The sequence below is a fragment of the Panthera onca genome, chromosome C1 (assembly GCF_046562875.1).
Source record: "Panthera onca isolate mPanOnc1 chromosome C1, mPanOnc1 haplotype 2, whole genome shotgun sequence".
Classification (NCBI taxonomy): Eukaryota; Metazoa; Chordata; class Mammalia; order Carnivora; family Felidae; genus Panthera; species Panthera onca.
Window position 1 is genome coordinate 3,929,013 of NC_138346.1, and position 19,357 is coordinate 3,948,369.

Genomic DNA, 19,357 nt, shown 5'->3' on the forward strand with positions numbered 1-19,357 from the left:
TTCAGAGGTTGCAGGGACGGAAGGGCGGGTCCCGCAGGGAAGGCCACCCTGCTCCAGGGACCTGAGCATTTGCTTGACCCTTGGCTTCCTTCTTCCAGGAAAGGGTCTCAAAGCGGGAGCCTGCAGGTCCCATCCTGGCCCAAGAAGTTGTATTTATTCTGCCCAGAGTCCGTCCACATGGTGGGGTGTTTCGTTTGTTTGGTTTATCATTAAATTAGCTGCCAAGGTTTAAAAATCACAAAAATCTTAATTTCATGTTTCTCTCTCTCTTTTTCTAATGTTTATTTTTAAGAGAGACAGAGTATGAGTAGGGGAGGGGCAGAGAGAGAGGGAGACACAGAATTGGAGGCAGGCTCCGGGCTCCGAGCTGTCAGCATAGAGCCCCACACGGGGCTTGAACTCACGAACCGTGCGATCATGACCTGAGCTGAAGTCGATGCTTAACTGACTGAGCCACCCAGGCGCTCCTGTCTTTAAAACTCACAAAGAAAGTCCTACGGACTCTGAGCCAAGGCTCCAGCACAGCCACCATTGTCACCATTGTTGGCTAGGGGGACATGGCCGTACCTCTGCTCTGTATCGCTTCCCCGGCCAGGTCTTCAGTTGCCATTCACCATCATTCCTCTGCTGTTTCTCTTATAGTAAAAAGGAGAATGAGTATTTTTTTTTTAAGTTTCTTTATTTATTTTGAGAGAGAGAGGGAGAGAGAGAGTGTTTGTAGGTGAGTCGGGTTGGGGCAGAGAAAGAGAAAATCCCAAGCAGGCTCAGAGCTGTCAATTCAGAGCCCAATGTGGGGTTCGATCCCATGAACCGTGAGATCACGACCTGAGCGGAAATCAAGAGTCAGACGCTTAACCGACTGAGCCACCCAGACGCCCTGAGAATGAAGTGTTTCTTGCATCCTTCCTTCCTGTGCCCTATTAAAAATGCAAAAATAGAAGAATAAGAATACTATAGGTTCTATAGGTTCCCAGGGGGATAATTAGAGCAAACCAATGGATGTGCCAAGGTGAAAATAAGTGCCGTATGTTTACTTTGTGAACAAAGTATATCTGTTCAGAAATGAATTCAAATTAATATATCATTCTAAAACAAATATATATAGGAATAAGATCTATGATCAATGTAAGGGAAAGAGGTATGAGGTATGGTGGAAAATTTAGTAAATCATAAGAAGCATTCCCATGGGCCTTTTAAATTTTAATTCTGCAACCGATGTGGCTGAGAAATTCATCTATGAATTAAGTGAAAAAATCGCCCAGGCCTGATGGCTCATTGTTTGCTTACTGTAGAAATGATGTGCTCTGATGGGGAAGAGTATTTTATTTTATTTTATTTTATTTTATTCTATTCTATTTTATTTTATTTTAATTTTTTTAACATTTATTCTTGAGAGACAGAAACAGAGCATGACTGGGGGAGGGACAGAGAGCAAGAGACCCAGAATCCAAAGCAGGCTCTAGACTCTGAGCTGATGTGGGGCTTGAACTCACGAACTGTGAGATCATGACCTGAGCCGAAGTCAGACGTGCAATCAACTGAGCCATCCAGGTGCTCAGGAAGAGTATTTAGGAATATAAATCTAATTGGACTTAGTGCTGTTCAGCCTATTTCGGTCATAGCCAAGAACTTACAGTCCAGGTTATAAAGAAAAGTAAGATGAGTTAATCACTTGTAGCATTATCTTCTTGTTTAATTTTTTAATTTTTTAAGTTTGTTTATTTATTTTGAGAGAGACAGAGACAGTGCCGGGGGGGGGGGGGCAGAGAGAGAGAGAGAGAGAGAGAATCCCAAGCAGGCTCCCCAGTGTTAGCACAGAGCCCCATGTGGGGATCGAACTCATGAACCGTGAGATCATGACCTGAGCGGAAACCAAGAGTTGGATGCTCAGCTGGCTGAGCTACCCAGACACCCCTAGCATTATCTTCTTGTAAGGGATGAGAGTCCAGGTAGATATAATACTCCAGGCATCGGGGAGGATCTTTGTGAGGACAAGACATTTGTTCCTGTCGTGCAGATCTCTGAGAAGTGACTTACTTCGAAATATTCAGTCAAGTCATAAGGCTTAACACAGACTTGTCAAAATAACACATGGGACCACAGGCTAGCCTCCTTCAATAGTCGCTCCAAGCGCCGGCTTGTTATCCAGTCCAAGATGTTCAGTCCAAAATGGCGGCGCTCCTCCGACACAGGACATGGGTTGCCCATAGCATCGCTCCCCGGGAATCACTGTGCTGTAGCAGGATGTGTCGTGGATGAAGATGTCACTTAGCAAAGCTCGGGCTGTCTTGTGCTGAGCCCCCCGGCAGCCCACTCCAGGCCTATGCACGCGTGTGTGCAGCCTCCCTGGCAGCTGTGCTCTCAGGGGTTCTAGCCTGGGCGTGGTGCGAAAAGACGTGTTTTAAACTGCAAAGTAAGGTGTTACACGGAAGAGGATCCCTCCCCAGCAGCAAATTTGGAATCCAGACAGCTTTCCCATGAATTCAGCAATCTTTCTCACGCTTGGATTTTTTTTTTTTTTTCCTCTGCCAAGTTGGTACATGAGTTTCTGATTCAGATCACGTCCAAAATTGTCTTGGGGAAACTCACTTGGAATGATATGGCTCATTTTTCTTGGCTCCCGCCTGAATGACAGTCCTCAAATTGCAGAGTTGAAACCCAAAATTTGAAAAAAAGCTCTGATTTCAAGCTTCACGAATATGACCCGACATCGTTTATCTGGCCTCACTCACGCATATGACCTTGGGAGCGAAAGCTGTAGATACGAGGTATTGAACTGCCATCCCATTTAGCATAGAAAGCTGAAGGATACTTTAAGATCCCAAAGGAGAACTTTGGAATACCAGAATTCCATAATCGTATTGGTGGGGAAACCATCCTGCCTAGATTACCCATGCTCAGAAGAAATGCTAAACACAAGGTCAGTTGTTCACTATTTAGCCCCCCCTCAAATTCAAGATTTTTATTCCAAATCAAGGAAGGAATACCTTTCAAGTAAACAGTTGAATAAAGAATGTTCCTCTTTTTTTTATCATGTTATTTTATTTTTTACTTTTTTGTATTTTATTTTATTTTATTTTATTTTTAAATATGAAATTTATTGTCAAATTGGTTTCCATACAATACCCATTGCTCATCCCAACAGGTGCCCTCCTCCATGCCCATCACCCACCCTCCCTTCCCTCCCACCCCCCATCAACCTCAGTTTGTTCTCAGTCTAAAAGTCTCTTATGTTTTGGCTCCCTCCCTCTCTAACCTTTTTTTTTCCTCCCCTCCCCCATGGTCTTCTGTTAAGTTTCTCAGGATCCACATAAGAGTGAAAACATATGGTATCTGTCTTTCTCTTTATGACTTATTTCACTTAGCATAACACTCTCCAGTTCCATTCACGTTGCTACAAAGGGCCGTATTTCATTCTTTCTCATTGCCACGTAATATTCCATTGTGTACTTAAAGAATGTTCCTCTTGTTCCATTTGCTTTCAATTTCAACTTTAAAATAAAGTCCTTACTGTGAGGTCGTGCTAAGGTTCAGTAAAATTAAAGTTTTAATTTGTTCTTTGGCAGCGGCTTTCCTCCTCCTCAGGTCCCTTTACTTATTTACATTTCTGCCTGGCCCCTGGAGTTTGAGGTTGTGACCACTGGTGCAAGGTTCCTGCAGGAACGCAGGTTCCTCCGCGGACAGGCTGCACACGCAGAAGCCCGCAGGAACCCACGTGTCCGTGCTGGCGTGGCTCCTCAGGAAACAATGGCAGAAGGGATGAGTGTGAACCAGCATTTAAACCTGGACACCAAGTGAGCAGCCCCACGGGGACCTGGGAAGGGATATGGAGTGCCAAGAGCATCCTGACCAGTGACAGGCATCCCTGAGTGATGCCTGTCAGCGTCCAGCCACAAAACCTGGGACAGGGAATGCCTTCCAGATTCTCACGGACTTTCCAGCTCTCTCCACCTGGGGTTTGGAAGCAGGGCTAGCCACTCCAGGACTGAGCTGACCTCCAGAATCTTGGCCCATTTGGGGGTGTGGGTCCATAAGGGCAGTGACTGATTTTCTGACAGTAAGGGTTGGCAAATGACTCATTGGAAAGACTAGAGTTAAGACCATCCTTGGACTTCTGTCAGATGAAGCTGCTTGATGAGTTTATATTTTTTAAAAGCTAGGCTTCAATTTTCAGAACAGTTTCAGATTCACAGAGGGGTTGCGAAGGTAGCTGTCTGAGTCAGCTCTGGCCACCACTATAACAACCACAGAACAGGGGTCTTTAACGGCAAACATCGAGGTTCTTGCAACTTTGGAGGCGAGTCTGAGATCAAGGTGCCGTGGTTGGATTTTGGTGAGAGAGCTCTGGCTCTGGCTCTTGGATGTGACCTTCTTGCTGTGACCTCGTGCAGCAGGGACAGAGCGAGCACGAACACACCCTCTTCTCCTATTGGATGTGGGACCAGCTTTGTGACCTCATTTGGTTTTAATTACCTCCTACAGATACAGCGATACAGTCTCACCTGGTTTAGGGCTCCAACACATGCACCTTAAGGGGACACAATTCAGTCCACGGCAATAACACAGAAAGTCCCACGTACCCTGTACCCTCTTCTTCTGTCGGTTGGTCTCTCACGTTAGTGTGGTTCATTTGTTACAGCTGAGGATCTAACACAACTACACTGGCATCAACTGATGTCCATACTTTTCCATATCTTCCCCTAAAGCCCTCTCTTGCGCCTTCAGGACATGGACTTTTTAGGTCTCTTCTTAGGTCCTCAGGTCCTCTGAGGTCCCCTCAGGGGTCCTCTTAGCTATGATAGCTCTTCAGACCTTCTTTGTCTGTTTTCTTTTGATTCCTTTCGATGGCCCGAGTCAGTTTTGAGGAGTATGGGTCAGATACTTTATAGAATATCCTTCGTTTGGGGCTTGCCTAATGTTCTCTTGGTTTGACTGGGGTTCTGTGCTATGTGTTTTGGAGCGGAAGGCAACAGAGGTACAGTGTGGCCTCATCGTTATCATGTCAAGGGTGCACACTATCAATGTGATTGATCAGTGTTGATGTTGACTTTGGTCATGTGGCCGAGGTGGTGTGAGTCAGGTTTCTCCACTGTAAAGTTACTCTTTCCTGCCCCCCTCCCCCTTGGCATACTGTACTCTTTGTTTTTATTTTTGTTTCTTCTTAATTTTTCAAATATTTATTCATTTGTGAGAGACAGAGCATGAGTGGGGAAGGGGCAGATTGGGGGGGGGGGGCGGGACACAGAATCCAAATCAGGCTCCAGGCTCTGAGCTGTCAGCCCAGAGCCCGACATGGGGCTTGAACCCACAAACTACGAGATCATGACCTGAGATGAAGTAGGATGCTTAACTGACTGAGCCACCCAGACGCCCCCATACTGTACTCTTTGGAAGGAAATCACTTTTCTTCATTTATTTGTTTATCCCTTTTCCATTTTTCTGAGCATTTCCTTATTTCCTGTCACCACAAGATGATGTAGTCTCATATATTGCCTGCCCCAGCCCTAGAATCCTCCAATTCTCCATTTCTGGTTCCTTTTATTGAAGGGCAGTATTAGAAACCAAGATTTGGACGCCACCTGTAAAGATTATGCTTCTAAACTATGGTTTTAAATTTCTGTGTAATATTCTTTGCCAGAGATCAACATTCATTTAAACATGTTGAGCCTTCTCCATTTTTCACTATTATAAACTACGTTCAACGAATCCCACAAGTATGTGTAATGAAGAAATTTAGAAGAGTTCACTGCAATCTTTTATTTCACAGTCATAACCTCTAAAATGAATTGATCTGTCACCTTCCATCGTAGAAACAGACGTGTGTGCAAATGGGCATCGAATCTGTTGGCCATGGAAGGATTCCTCAGCTCCTCCTGTTCCCAATACTCCCCTCCCCCAGAGCTGCTCACCCTTACCAGGTGGGAGGGAGGTTGTGTCCAGGGTCTTGAGTTTCTGCAGCCATGCCAGGCACCCATCTGCCTCTTCTCTTCCTTTCCTCATGCACTGTTTATCTGCCTTTGCCAAACGGGGATCAAGTAAATCATGAGTTCTCCCTGCTGTCTCCGAGTGGCCACAGCTTCAAAGGATCCTTGCACAGAGTAGGAGTCGGTGATGAATTTGGCCATTTTGTGAAAGGTAAGGGCTCAGTCTAGTACTGCAGGACAGACCGGGGAGGGGGGCTTGGTCAATAGGTGGCGTCTTCACCTCTTCTATCCTCTGTCGCGTCGCTGTTGATTCTCTCCAAACACGGTTGTTGTTTCCTTCTTTCTTGCTTTCAAATTCCACGGGGCACCAAACCATACATTTTTAAAACTGTGTTAGCCTGTAAGCCACTTCTCTTTGCCCCCCAACCCCACTTATGTTCACTTTTAATCATTGATTAAATTAATCATTTAATCAAATCATCCTGGAAGAGCCAGCGTGCAGAGCTCTAGCCACAGTCCATAGAGATTATGGTGCAGACAGCTGGTGCGGAGTGGGGGCACCAAGTAAGCCAGCAACCAGCAGATGACCACCGGCTCTGGTCTCCACCACACCTGCGGCTATGGGTCTAGAGCCCCACCATTCTTAGGAAGTGATCCAGCCCCACCAGGGATGGGAGGATCAGCAACGGGTGTGCAAATATCTCACACACAGCAGATGTAACTTCCTGTCCCTGCCTTCCTCTTCTCTTCCTCCCTCCATCTTTCCTGACTTTCTCCTCCTTCACCTCTTGGAGGAAATAGAACGAGAAACACTTTTCTCTGGGGGGAATCATCAGGCTTTGGAGATAAGATGCCTCAGGGGTCCAGAGTGGCCATGGAAACCTGGCCTGCCTGTGTTGTACCTGAATCCCTGCCAGGAACACCCGTCCCGTGGAAGGCAGCTTGGAGATGTGGTTGTCAGGAGCACTTGCTTGAATCATTAAAAAATGCTTCCAGAGTCTGGAGTTGTTAAAGTGTATACTAAAATTTGACCTCGCTTTTCCTTTTCTTATTTTATTTTTTTTTTAGGCTGTAACATAAATTATGTTTGCTAATAAGCTAATAATAAGCTAATTTCAGAGCCTTTTGGACTTCTGCAAAATATGGAGGTTAGCACTTACCTGCTGCATGGGATTATGATGATAAAATATGACAATAAATGTAGTACTAAGCACTAAATGTTTTGAGGGGGAAAATGTTTGAAACTAAAATATCAACATTGAGTAAACACTGTTGTGAATTGGAATCATTCTTGACTGATTTACAGATTCAGTTCCTATGCATCTTGTTCTGCTTGCAATTCTAGAAGAGATCCATAACATATTACTTAAAGGCAGGGCTCTGTCATCCAGGATGCACCATATACTTTGATTCAGAGACATTATAGCCAGAATATATGGGTCCAAGAATCAAGTTGCCATCCTGGCACTTAGGGTCCTGCGGGTTTGGAGAACTTAGACTAGGTAAGACTAGTTCCATCAAGGGACATTCCAATGAATCCACTAAACTGGAAGAGGAGACATCCACCTCCAAATGGCCACCATGAGGTCCTGATGCAACTGGGCTCACAGCCAAAAACTGAGTAAGCCTATTGGCTGGGCTATTGCCTCTGATGACTAAGGGGAAATGGGATTGCTCCTAAGCAGTGGGGGCACAGGGGACTGTGGCTGGGACCCAGGGAATTCTCTGAGTGCCTCTCAGCACTTCCGTGTAAGAACTAACCAGCAGTAAAGTTTAGTGAAAAACTGGAGAAACCTGGGTCACGTGGGTGGCTCAGGTGGTTAAGTATTTGACTCTTGGTTTCAACTCAAGTCACAATCTCACAGTTCATGGGATCAAACCCTGTATCAGGCTCTGCTGACAGTGCAGAGCCTGCTTAGTATTCTCTATCTCCCTCTTTCTGCCCCTCCCTTGTGCATGTTCTCTCTCTCTCTCTCTCAAAATAAATAAGTAAACATTGAAAAAAAAAAAAGAAAAATAGAGAAACAAACAAACCAAAAAAGGCCAGGATGACGAAGAACTCAGATCCTTTGGGAATGAAGGGTTGGGCTCCTCCAGCATGTGGAGAACCCAGAGAAGCCCAGGTTCTGGCTGATGGCAAGGGAAATTTGAAACCATGGAAGAAAGAAGCCACAGACACCAGCATGATTGCATGACAAATTACAGAAACAAGGATTGTAGGCATGTTGTGTATTTTCTATTTGCTTATTATATATAAGGATTTTTTTCCTATATACTAACCATTTTTCACTCTCTTCCCCACTTTTACTCTATGTTATAAGTGGTTGGAAATTAATTTTATAATTTATGCAAGGAACTCCAGTGAGACTGTGACTGAATTTAAAGAATGACAGACATAGCTAATGACCAGTGTGATTGTTGGGACAATGTGTCTCCTTATTTTGGGGAAAAGGTAAGGATTTCCTCACTTCCAAGACACATGGCTATATTTTGTTAGGAAGAAATGTATAGAGAGTTTTCATTGTTATAGTAAAGTTCAAACTGTGTAGGAGGATATGTACGAAAGCTGAGTGGTCAAAGGGGTGGACTGTGTCTGCCATTGATTTACTGCCTCCAAGCTCTAAATGTACCCTACATGGACCCTTTAAATATTTTCCCCTTGCCAGCTGGCACAATATTTGTCCATGAGGCCACTGGAGGGACATTGCCAGCGGAGGGGATTTTCCCTCCTGGCTCTATGGTGTCCTGCTGGGAGGCTCCTGCAGTGAGCACAGTGCGGCTTCGAGGCATCCAGCTCTGGTGTGCATGGTGGCCAGCACCTCCCCCAGCATGGCCACCTGGGTTGTCTGGGTATTTGTGGCAAAGAACATTCCTCCATTTTCTCATGGGCTACCTTCCCTGGCACACTAGGGAACACTTTTCCAGCAAGTTCTAGAGGGCTGATTTCTAGCAAGGTCTAGACACTTGTCTAGCACTTGTCTAGCAAGGTCTAGACACTAGCAACTTGTCTGCTACTGGTGAGATGTGGCTGGGCTGTGTCCCACTGGTCTAGACCCCTCAGCCTTGGCAGTTGGTGGTGGATTTCCCTGAGCACTCTATCTCACCGGGAGGGAAGGGCTGCTGCTGCTTCCTTCCCTCTGCACTCTTTGGGATGCTTTCACTTCTTCCTGGGGTGCCCCAACTACCTCCTTTTACTTAATTCTTTATCCTAAACTGTCCCTTGTCTAAATTACAATGTGGTTTCTGTCTCCTGATTGATCTGTAATTGAGACACGAGTACAAACATTTGAGAAGAAAAAAATACAAGCTTGAAAATTTGAAACTCAGTGCTGCATTGAAGAAACAGCATGCTGTTCACACGATTGCACTTTGGAACAGATTCTTCATTGGTTTACACATCTGATGTCTGCATGTCTTTTGTTCTGCTCCTATTGCTAAAATACCTTCATAAAATGACTTAAAGGCAGTCCGCATGCTTCATTTTCTCCAGTGTTGGTCAGCTTAACGCATAAAATACCTCCGTTTTAGGAAAATGTTGTAAGCTGAATCCCTCGAATGCTTGCCAGGCTCCGCTCGGTCAAGCTGTAAACCATCTGGGCCTTCACACAATTTAAAATGGGAATGTGGAGGATGGAATGCTACCAAATCTAATGCGTGCATGTTTGCAAATTCTTTGTGTCTCATTTTTTTTTTTTTTTGACCTCAAACTGTAATCTTAAATGAAGAAAAAAATCCCCAGGACTTCAAAGGAAAATTGCTTTTTAATTTCTTAGTGGAATGGCAGTTAAGAGCAAAGCTCTCACAGCTGTCCCGGATATAGATTTGGAAAATCATTTCTACTCATGATATCAGGCCCCTTCAGTTGAAGCAATCAGAACCAGCTGAGGTTAGGATATCCCCTCTCCAGGGCAGCCGGACTGGGCATGACTACCTGATTTGGATTTTGGGGAGTTGTTTTTCTCTCAGTAAGGCTGGCTCTACTTTTCCCCCATCTGCTAAATAAAATATCATCTGGACCACAGGGTTTTAAAAATTATTATTATTTTATTTTTAAAAAAAAATTTAGAAGTTTTTTTTTTTAAGTTTATTTCTTTATTGAGACACACACACACACACACACACAGAGACAGAGAGACAGAGAGAGCACAATCAAGAGAGGGACAGAGAGAGAGGGGGAGAGAGAATCCTCAGCAGGCTCCACGCTATCAGCAGAGAGCGCCTTGCAGGGCTCAAACTCACAAACTATGAGATCATGACCTGAGCTGAAATCAAGAATCGGATGCTTAACCAACTGAGCCATCCAGGAGCCCCTGAAATTATTATTATTTTTAATGTTTATTTATTTATTTAATTTATTTTTGACAGAGAGAGAGAGAGAGACAGAGCATGAGCGGGGGAGGGGCAGAGAGAGAGAGGGAGACACAGAATCTGAAGCAGGCTGCAGGCTCTGAGCTGTCAGCACAGAGCCCGACAAGGGGCTCGAACTCACAAACCACGAGATCATGACCTGAGCTGAAGTCGGACTCTCAACTGTCTGAGCAACCCAGATGCCCCAATGTTTATTTATTTTTGGGAGAGAGAGAGAGAGAGAGAGAGCGAGCAAAGGGGTGGGGGAGGGGCAGAAAGAGAGGGAGACACAGAACTCCTAAAGCAGTCTCCATACTCGACACAGAGCTCTATGTGGGGCTCGAACTCATGAACTGTGAGATCATGAACTGAGCCGAAGTCAGACGCTTAACCGACTGAGCCATCCAAGTGCCCCTAAAATTTATTTTTATTTTATTTTATTTAAAAATTTTTTTTACATTTATTTATTTTTGAGAAACAGAGTGAGACAAAGTGTGAGCAGGAGAGGGGCAGAGAGAGAAGGAGACACAGAATCTGAAGCAGGCTCCAGGCTCTGAGCCATCAGTACAGAACCTGAGGCGGGGTTCCAACTCGTGAACCATGAGATCATGATCTAAGCTGAAGTCAGACTCTTACCCGACTAAGCCACCCAGGTGCCCCTACAATATCATCTCTTTTTTTTTAATTTTTAAAAATATTTTTATTTATTTTTGAGACAGAGAGAGACAGAGCATGAGCAGGGGAGGGGCAGAGAGAGAGAGAGGGAGACACAGAATCCAAAGCAGGCTCCAGGCTCCAAGCTGTCAGCACAGAGCCCGATGTGGGGCTTGAACCCACGAACTGTGAGATCATGACCTGAGCCGAAGTCAGAGGCTCAACTGACTGAGCCACCCAGGCGCCCCTAAAATTTTTATTATTTTTAAAGAGAGATATGTTTCTTGCCATAGATACAGAGATCTTGAATTCATGTGCCCACCCCCAAGTCCTCTCTGTCCCTTCAGCTACAGCCCCTTCCACATCTGCATGTGTGCGCCCAGAGCCAGAGAGCACGACCTGCCTGTGCCACGTCTGTTCACTGGGCGTCAAGGTCGGCACACGTGTAACTGGAGAGGGGCTGCAATGAGAAGGGACAGCGTCTTCCCAGGTGAAGGCCATAAATCTGCAGCCCCAAGTGCATTTCTGTAGTGTTGACCTTCTTCCAAGTGAATCTGGGATCTTTCTGGGAAGCAGAGGGTGTGGTGTGTAAGCAGGAAAGTATGAATTTCCGCCGAGGCTAACTCACCGGACGTCTTGGGAAACTGCCTCCCCACTTTGGGCGGCCTCCACACTGCCCAGTGACAGGGGCTGGGATTCCTTCAAGCTCAAGAATGTTATTACCTGAAGTGTCCTCCTGAATTCCTCATAAGGAACCCCACCCTGGAAAGACTGTGGCAGCAGCAAGTTGTGGACACTCTGCCAAGGGTGTGCGTAGCTGTGCCTTGTGTCCACCTACTCTGGCTGTGAGAATAAAGACGACAGAGGCTTTCAAAGAATACTCCATGGGTTTAAGTCCCAGATGGTCTGCGATAAAGGGGGACTGTGGTCAATATTTTGGAAGCTAAATCGGCAGAAGGCTCTGGCAGTTCAGGGTGGGGAAGGAGGGAAGCTGGCGCTCAGCTGTGGGTCTGTTGTGGGCTGTGGGAGGGCAGAGCAGGGTGGAGGAGGGGATCTCCATGGTGGCCACGTGGGCAAGCACCATTCGCTTGGGAATGGAGCATTCCCACTTGGGAAAATGGAGCATTTTCCAGGTGACCCTACAATGTCACTTAGACCCTAACTGGACATCTTGGAAGGACAGCAGCCTTATTAGGAGATGGTAAGAGCCCAGTCCTTGGGGAACCCTCACAATCTAGCCAGATCCTGCCATTTTCCAAAAAAGAGACAGGTTACCCAAGAAGGGGGTTGGGGAGATTGGTCTCCAGACTCCCAGGCACCCAGTGCCTCTGGGAGAGCCTGCCCCTTGCCATACTCCCACCCCATTTACCCTGCCTCGCCCTCCAGCTTTCTACAAGCTCTAGATCTCATGAGTGGGAACACCAGTGTACCAGGAGAGGTGTGGTACTGTGGAGAGAGTTCTGTTCACGTCAACAAAGCTTTCTCAAGCATCTACCGTGCGCCAGGCTCTGCGCCCTCGTTTTGTGCCTACTGGCCGCGTGATCTGGGGTGACCCACTTGCCCTCCAGAATCTTAGCTTTACCATTCATAAAATGGAGGTGGTACCAGCTTCCTGTATAGTGCAGTAAACATTAAATGAAGCAACACATGTGGGACCGAAGGCATGACCTCAAACCCCTGCTTTATAACGTATAATAACAACACATGAACACTTACCTATTGATTTCACCACTGTTTACTGAGCATTCACTATGGGCCTGATACCAGTCATGAACTGAAGACAAAGCAGTGAAAAAGGAGGACAGGGCACCCACCCTCAAAATCCCACTATTTCAGTGACGTGGGGCACAAAGCAAAATTGTCCAAGTTCCAGGGACGATTTGTATGACTTCAAATGGTTCTTATTTTATTTTAAATAAGACAGTCTTTACAGACAGTGCCTCTTTTTTTTTTTTTTAAAGTTTATTTATTTTGAGAGAGAGAAAGAGAGACAGGGAGAGAGTATCCCAAGCAGGCTCCAAGCTGTCAGCACAGAGCCCGATGCGGGGCTTGGACTCTCACGAACCGTGAGATCATGACCTGAGCCAAAACCAAGAGTCAGATGCCTAACCAACTGAGCCACCCAGGCGCCCCATAACTTTGAATGGTTTTTAGAGGCTCACTCCCAGCCCTGGCTCCAGGACGAACCTGTAGGAAGGTGGGATGCTAGAACCCTCAGTGTCTATCTGTGATTGCGTGGCTCCTCTCCACATGCAGAGAGACCAGGTCACCTCCCTTACTCATGAGGATGTAGGTGGCAGAGAATTTGTAGGTGGCAAAGCTTTCTGAGCTCCTTGGTGTGCACACTACTCACAACAATACTTTATCATCAAGAATCTACTGTTTTCTCATGTTCGAACACTTAGAAACACACAGTCAATTTAGATGTAAAGTAAACATAAGGCTTTATTCCCTTACTTTCTGGTGCTCCTGGTGCAATGAGTGGTTTTGGATGTGGAAGGAAAAAGCATCATTGCACAGTTCACAAAACAGCCTGAACGGCCAAAATACCAAGGTGACTCACCATCATGCTGTAAATGTTACTTCTGTCGGGGACTGTCAGGGGCTCTGACAGTCTTGGAACTGCAGGATAACTTAATATATGGGTTAGCCTTTCAATTAAAAAAAAAAAAAAGTAGACTTAAGAATGCAGTGGGTTTGAAATTTCTTTGGAAGAAAAAAAGCCAAAATGTCTTGTTTTCGTGTTTGTACCTTAGAATCAAGAGCTGGTTTCTTGGATTCGTGGGATTTTTGTAAAAATGACATAGCAGCTCCTGTTTAAAGACCTAACATTTGTATATTATTAATCACCAACCAAGTCGTGGCATTTGGTTTAAAAACAGTAATGAATGTAATGGTGGGTACCTTGGAAACAGACAAACAAGTCGTCCATTAAAAAGCATTAAATAAAGATAACAGAATAAGTTATTTCTAGTACATTTAGTTCTTTAAAAGTGGAGTTCTTGACACTTTCTTAATAACAGTGAGTTATTCAAATTACTGTCTAAGATGCTATGTTTCCAGAGATTATCTTTCATTTGATTAAGCCCATTTTGGGTGTGAATTTCCAGTGTCACAAGCCCGAGGACTCTTCACTGTTTTCTAGTGGTTTGTGCCCAGTGACCATTTCAGTGATGGCTGTGGGTTTCATGTCCAGCGCAAACGTCCCCCTGGATAGTCCCTGCCCATCCCCACATAGATATTTTTTCTTAAACTATTTTGTCATCCTAATTTGTAATTGAGGAAGATAAGGGAGTTTGAATTATTATTCATAATTTTGTTGCTGAAGTTTTAGTTCGCTCAGAATTGGGATAGTGATCTAAAATGGGGGCAATAATGATTACAATTCACATCTGTGGGTCGGTCACTCAGCACGGAGCAGGTGTAACCACCCTGTGACATGGTTCCTGACCTGTTGCGGTTGACCATATCCCCAGTATCGCAGTAAAGTTTCCCAGTGTTCCCAGAACAAGAGAAATAGAGAACACTTTTCAGTAGTCCAACCACCCCAAGAGTTGTAGCGCCTGAACAGCTGTGGTAGACACGTCTTGAAATAGTCTCTCAAGTGTCAAGAGTTCCCACAGGCTCATGCTGTATCTGATGGATGTCTCCATGATTCCTAGAAGACTTAAAGTGTCTATTGGTGCCCTCGTGAGTTTGCTGTGATACCCTGCAGTGGCTTGGCGTATAGTTTAGGAAAAAGGCCTCATGAGCTAAGTCCTATTAATATCTCAGCTTTACAGATGGGAAAACTGAGTTTGAGGAAGGTGAGGTCTTAGCCAAGAGGACACAACTGGTAAGAGGCAGTAGGATAAGGAGTCAAACCTGGGATCGTTGACTCCAGAGCACACACTGTTGGCTTCCATACTTGTTGCCCAGCTTCTGATTACGGGGAGAATTTCAGGACTCCAAAACCTGGATTGCATAAGGGAAAAGGAAAATTGGGGATGGATGTCAGGGGCATGTGAGGCGAAAGGATGATCCAGAACCAATTCGTTTGTTTCTCTTTTATCATTTTTCCATTCTCTTCATTCATTTGGAAAGCACACATGGCTGGTCCCTGAGCTGTGCCCCACAGAGCTCCCAGTCCAGTGGGAGGGAGTGAGATGATGGGCGCGAGCACAGAGTGGGGGTCTGTGCCAGGCTGGGTGGGAGGCAGAGGGGCAGGCAGGGTTATGCTCAGCAAGGACAAAACTGGTTGTACAGAGCAAAGCCAGAAAATAACAGAACAGCTTCTGGAAATTGCCAAGACAATTTCATTACCTTATATTTCATTACCAAACGGCCTGTGCCCCGTTGACTCATTCACATTGTCTTACCTTCATCAGAAGGCTATAGTTACATATTTACTAATAGCGAATTTGCATGATCAGCAATCCATAAGATGTAAAACCTCCCTGAGTTGCATGGTGGTGGAATTCACACTTGGCTCCAGATGCAATTTGAAAATAGAAATTCGGTGCCTTAGCAACTTTGACTTAACGTTTGCTTGTGTGTGTTTTTCCTTTTTAAAGCCAGTAAGTATGTATGACTCCACCCTTTGATCAAATAATGCATGATTTTCCCTTCGTGCCAGGTCATTTTTTCCTTGGAGGAGGCCACATTTTACAAATGCGGTTTCCAGGAAATTTCTTGAGCACCTGTGTGTCACAGGACTCGGAGGCAGTCACTTCCTCACCCAGGACACAGTCTACTGGGGGGAGATCCAAGGGACCCACTGGCACAGAGTACATGCCCTAGGGGTGTGGGCTTGAGCAGACTCTTTAGGAAGAAGTACGAGCAGGGAGGAAGAGGGGCAGGAGGCAGCCAGAAGGAGCACCAGGGGCAACACTGGAGGCCTGTGGTAGGTGGCCGTCCCAGGACACCACAGCTGCTGGGTCAGGGAGCTGCAGTCTCTGGGAATGGCTGGTCTGCAGGACCCAGTGGGAGTGTTTGGAGAGAAGGCTGAGGCAGGCAGGGGTCTGATTATCAGGAGCAGGTTACCTTGTTGGGAGACTCAACTTTTCTTGAAGCCACTGAAGGATTTTAAGCAGATGAGGGTGATAACCTCCATGATTGACCCATCAAAGGAGACACAGATATGCAAAGGCAGCCCTTAGTATGTATCATACTGTCTAAACTAAATTTTTACAGTCCTACTGTTTTCCATCATCACTCGACAAATGTGAATTAGGCTTTGATTGTATGCTGGGCACCATGTTGGGGATGGTATCTGAGGGCGACCTTCTGTCTGGACAGCAGCACTTGAAGAACACCAGGAGCCCCGTTTGTCCTCCGCGTGTCCTGCTTACCCTCCGTCTCCCCTTCTATCTCATTTCAAAGTAGAAAGAAGGAAAAGTAAACTAAGAATGCTGGCGACTTTTATGAAAATCGCTGGGTGATTTTTGTCCGAACAGAAGAGGACTTCTCTCTGCTTCAGTTGATAGGGAATGGTCCCTGAGTCACCGGCTCATGGAGTCTGCCTATCTCTGTCTTTTTGGCTTAAAAAAAATTCCCATCTGCTGTATGTCTCTTAAAACATTTAGCAGAGCATAAGAACATTTTTCCTTTTTCCTAAGAAGGGAGCAAAGTGGTTTCTTTACACTGCCAGACTCTGGCAGAAAACTGTTCTGCTGTCCGACACGAGGCTTCTCTGCCTTTTTTTTTTTTTTAATTTCCTATTCAAAAGTTCTGGTAAGATACTATCTATTGTGTGTGCATGTGCATGAGAGAGAGAGAGAGAGGGAGAAAGAAAGTTCTAGAGAATTCTAGAAGCTCAAGAACTTCTCTCTGGCTGTGGGCCCAGGTAGATGAGGTATGCGTGGGGTAGCCTGCCCATCCATCGCCCAGCTTCTGTGATCCAGGGAGGGGCTGACCTTCATGGTCTACATCAACAGGCCCCTGTGCCCTCTGCCTCCTAGGGGGGTTTGGCCAATGGGAGCCAGGTGGAGGAAATGGGAAGATGAGAGGCAAGTGAGGTCTGAGTATTTATGTACATGCTAAGTGCCCATCCCGTAAGGCCCCCTGTTTGGCTACGTCCATTCACCAAGTATCATAGCTCCTACGACACAGTTGTCTCCTAACCATCCTGGTTCTGGCCTGCAGTGGTGATGGCTCCTGGGGTCCCATACTCCTGCCTTTGGTGCCCCCAATCATCCTCTAATTCCCTGTTGGGAGTGTCATTGCACCCGCTGGGTTTTGCATGGATCCAACATGAGGCAGGCAGGACTGAACCGCACTGACACAAATGGGGAGTCATGAAGTCACCTTCGCGGCCCTAAGATGGTGACACACGGTTGGATCTTTCCTCTGAGTCTGTGCCCGGGAAGGCACCTTGCTAAGAAGTCAGGCTCACGAGTGGTTGCCCCTGAAATTACAACACGCGTTTCCTCCACTTACACACATTAAAGTATAATTTACATACAAGATAAGCCCATTTTAAAGGGCAGTTCTGATCATTTTGACAAACCTACCAAACCAGGTACCACAATCAAGGTACAGAATAGCGCCATCACCTCCCAAACCCCCCACAGCCCTTTGAAGTCACCCGTCCACTCCCAGCAGAGAAATAACGCAATGTCACCATCCAGATTTCTTTCAATCACGGCAGATGTGACTCTGTTTTCACACCACGTCTTCTTGGAACAAGTTCTGTAAACATGAGTCTAAATTGTAAAGGTATGTGGAATATTTATCATATGCAAGCTCATACTCACCTTGCAAGGCAAACGATTCCATTGATGAATAACAATAATGATGGGGGGGAGGGAAACAAAACAGCCCTGGGTGGTGTCAAAATGTCCCCCTCTGTAACTCTGTAAAGGTATGTGGAATATTTATCATATGCAAGCTCATACCCACCTTGCAAGGCAAACGATTCCATTGATGAATAACAATAATGATTGGGGGGGGAACAAAACAGCCCTGGGTGGTGTCAAAATGTCCCCCTCTGTAACTCTTTTTGGTTTAAACATTTATTCTTTTTTGAGAGAAGAGAGGGACGGAGCATGGGTGGAGGAGGAGCAGAGAGAGAGAGAGAAAGACATAGAAACTGAAGCAGGCTCCAGGCTCTGAGCTGTCAGCATAGAGCCCAACGTGGGTTTTGAACTCACAAACCTGAGACAAAGTTGGATGCTCAACTGACTGAGCCACCCAGGCTCCCCTATTTTAAATTCAGATATAGTTGCCAAATATGTTCGTTTTAGACGCACAACAGAATGATTTGATGATGTATGTATATATTGTGAAATGATTAACACAATAAATTTTATTAACATCCATCATCTCACATGGCTAAAATTTTCTTTCTTGGAATGAGAACTTTTAAAATCAACTCTTTGAGGGACACCTACGTGACTCAGTCGGTTAAGTGTCCAACTTCGGCTCAGGTCATGATCTCATGGTCTGTGAGTTTGAGCCCTGTGTCGGGCTCTGTGCTGACAGCTCAGAGCCTGGAGCCTGCCTGGGATTCTGTGTTTCCTTCTCTGCCCCTCATCTGCTCGCACTCTGTCTCTCTCTCAAAAATAAATAAACATAAAATTTTTTTTTAAATCTACTCTTTGAACAACTTTCAAGTATATAGTACCGTATTGTTAATTACTGTCACTACACTACACATTAGAGCCCCAGGACTTATTTATCTTCTTGTTGGAAATTTGTATGTACTGATTTTTTAAATTTGCAAAAGATTCACTATTTGTGCTGAAAGTTTATGGATTTTTTTCTTTTACGAATGCATAACACCGTGGGTCTATCACTACAGTTTTATACAGAATAGTTTCACTGCCCTAACAATCTCCTGTGATTCACTTTTTCTTTTTTCTCCTCCTCCTTCTCCCCTGGTAACCATGAATCATCTTACTGTTTCTACTGTTTTGCCTTTTTCTAGAATATCATATAATCAGAATCATCCAATGTGTAGCTTTTCGGACAGATTTCTTAAGTGCATATATGCACTTTTCGGACAGATTTCTTTTCCTTACCCATATATGCACTTAAGGTTCTTTTATGTTTTTCATAGCTTAATAGCTCATTTCTTTTTATCACCAAATAATATATAATTATATGGATCTACCAATACATTCACCTATTCTAACTTCAGAGTTCTTTGGGCTTTTCTATACAGACTGCCATGCCATCTGCGAATAAAAATGTTTTTGTCTCTTCCTTCCCAATTGGATGCCTTTTCCTTCTTTTCGTTGTCTTATTGCACTGACTAGGACCTTGAGTACGGTACTGAATTTCTAGAACCCTTCCTATATGGCCACATGAAGCCAGGTGAGGAAGGCTTGGCAGAAAATTTACAGTAAATGCTTGTGGAAGTGACACAGAGTCTTTACACAGGGCACCGGCCTCCCCTTCAATTAAGGGCTTTAGTATTAGAACTGGGTGAGATCCAGTTATAAGATAAATAA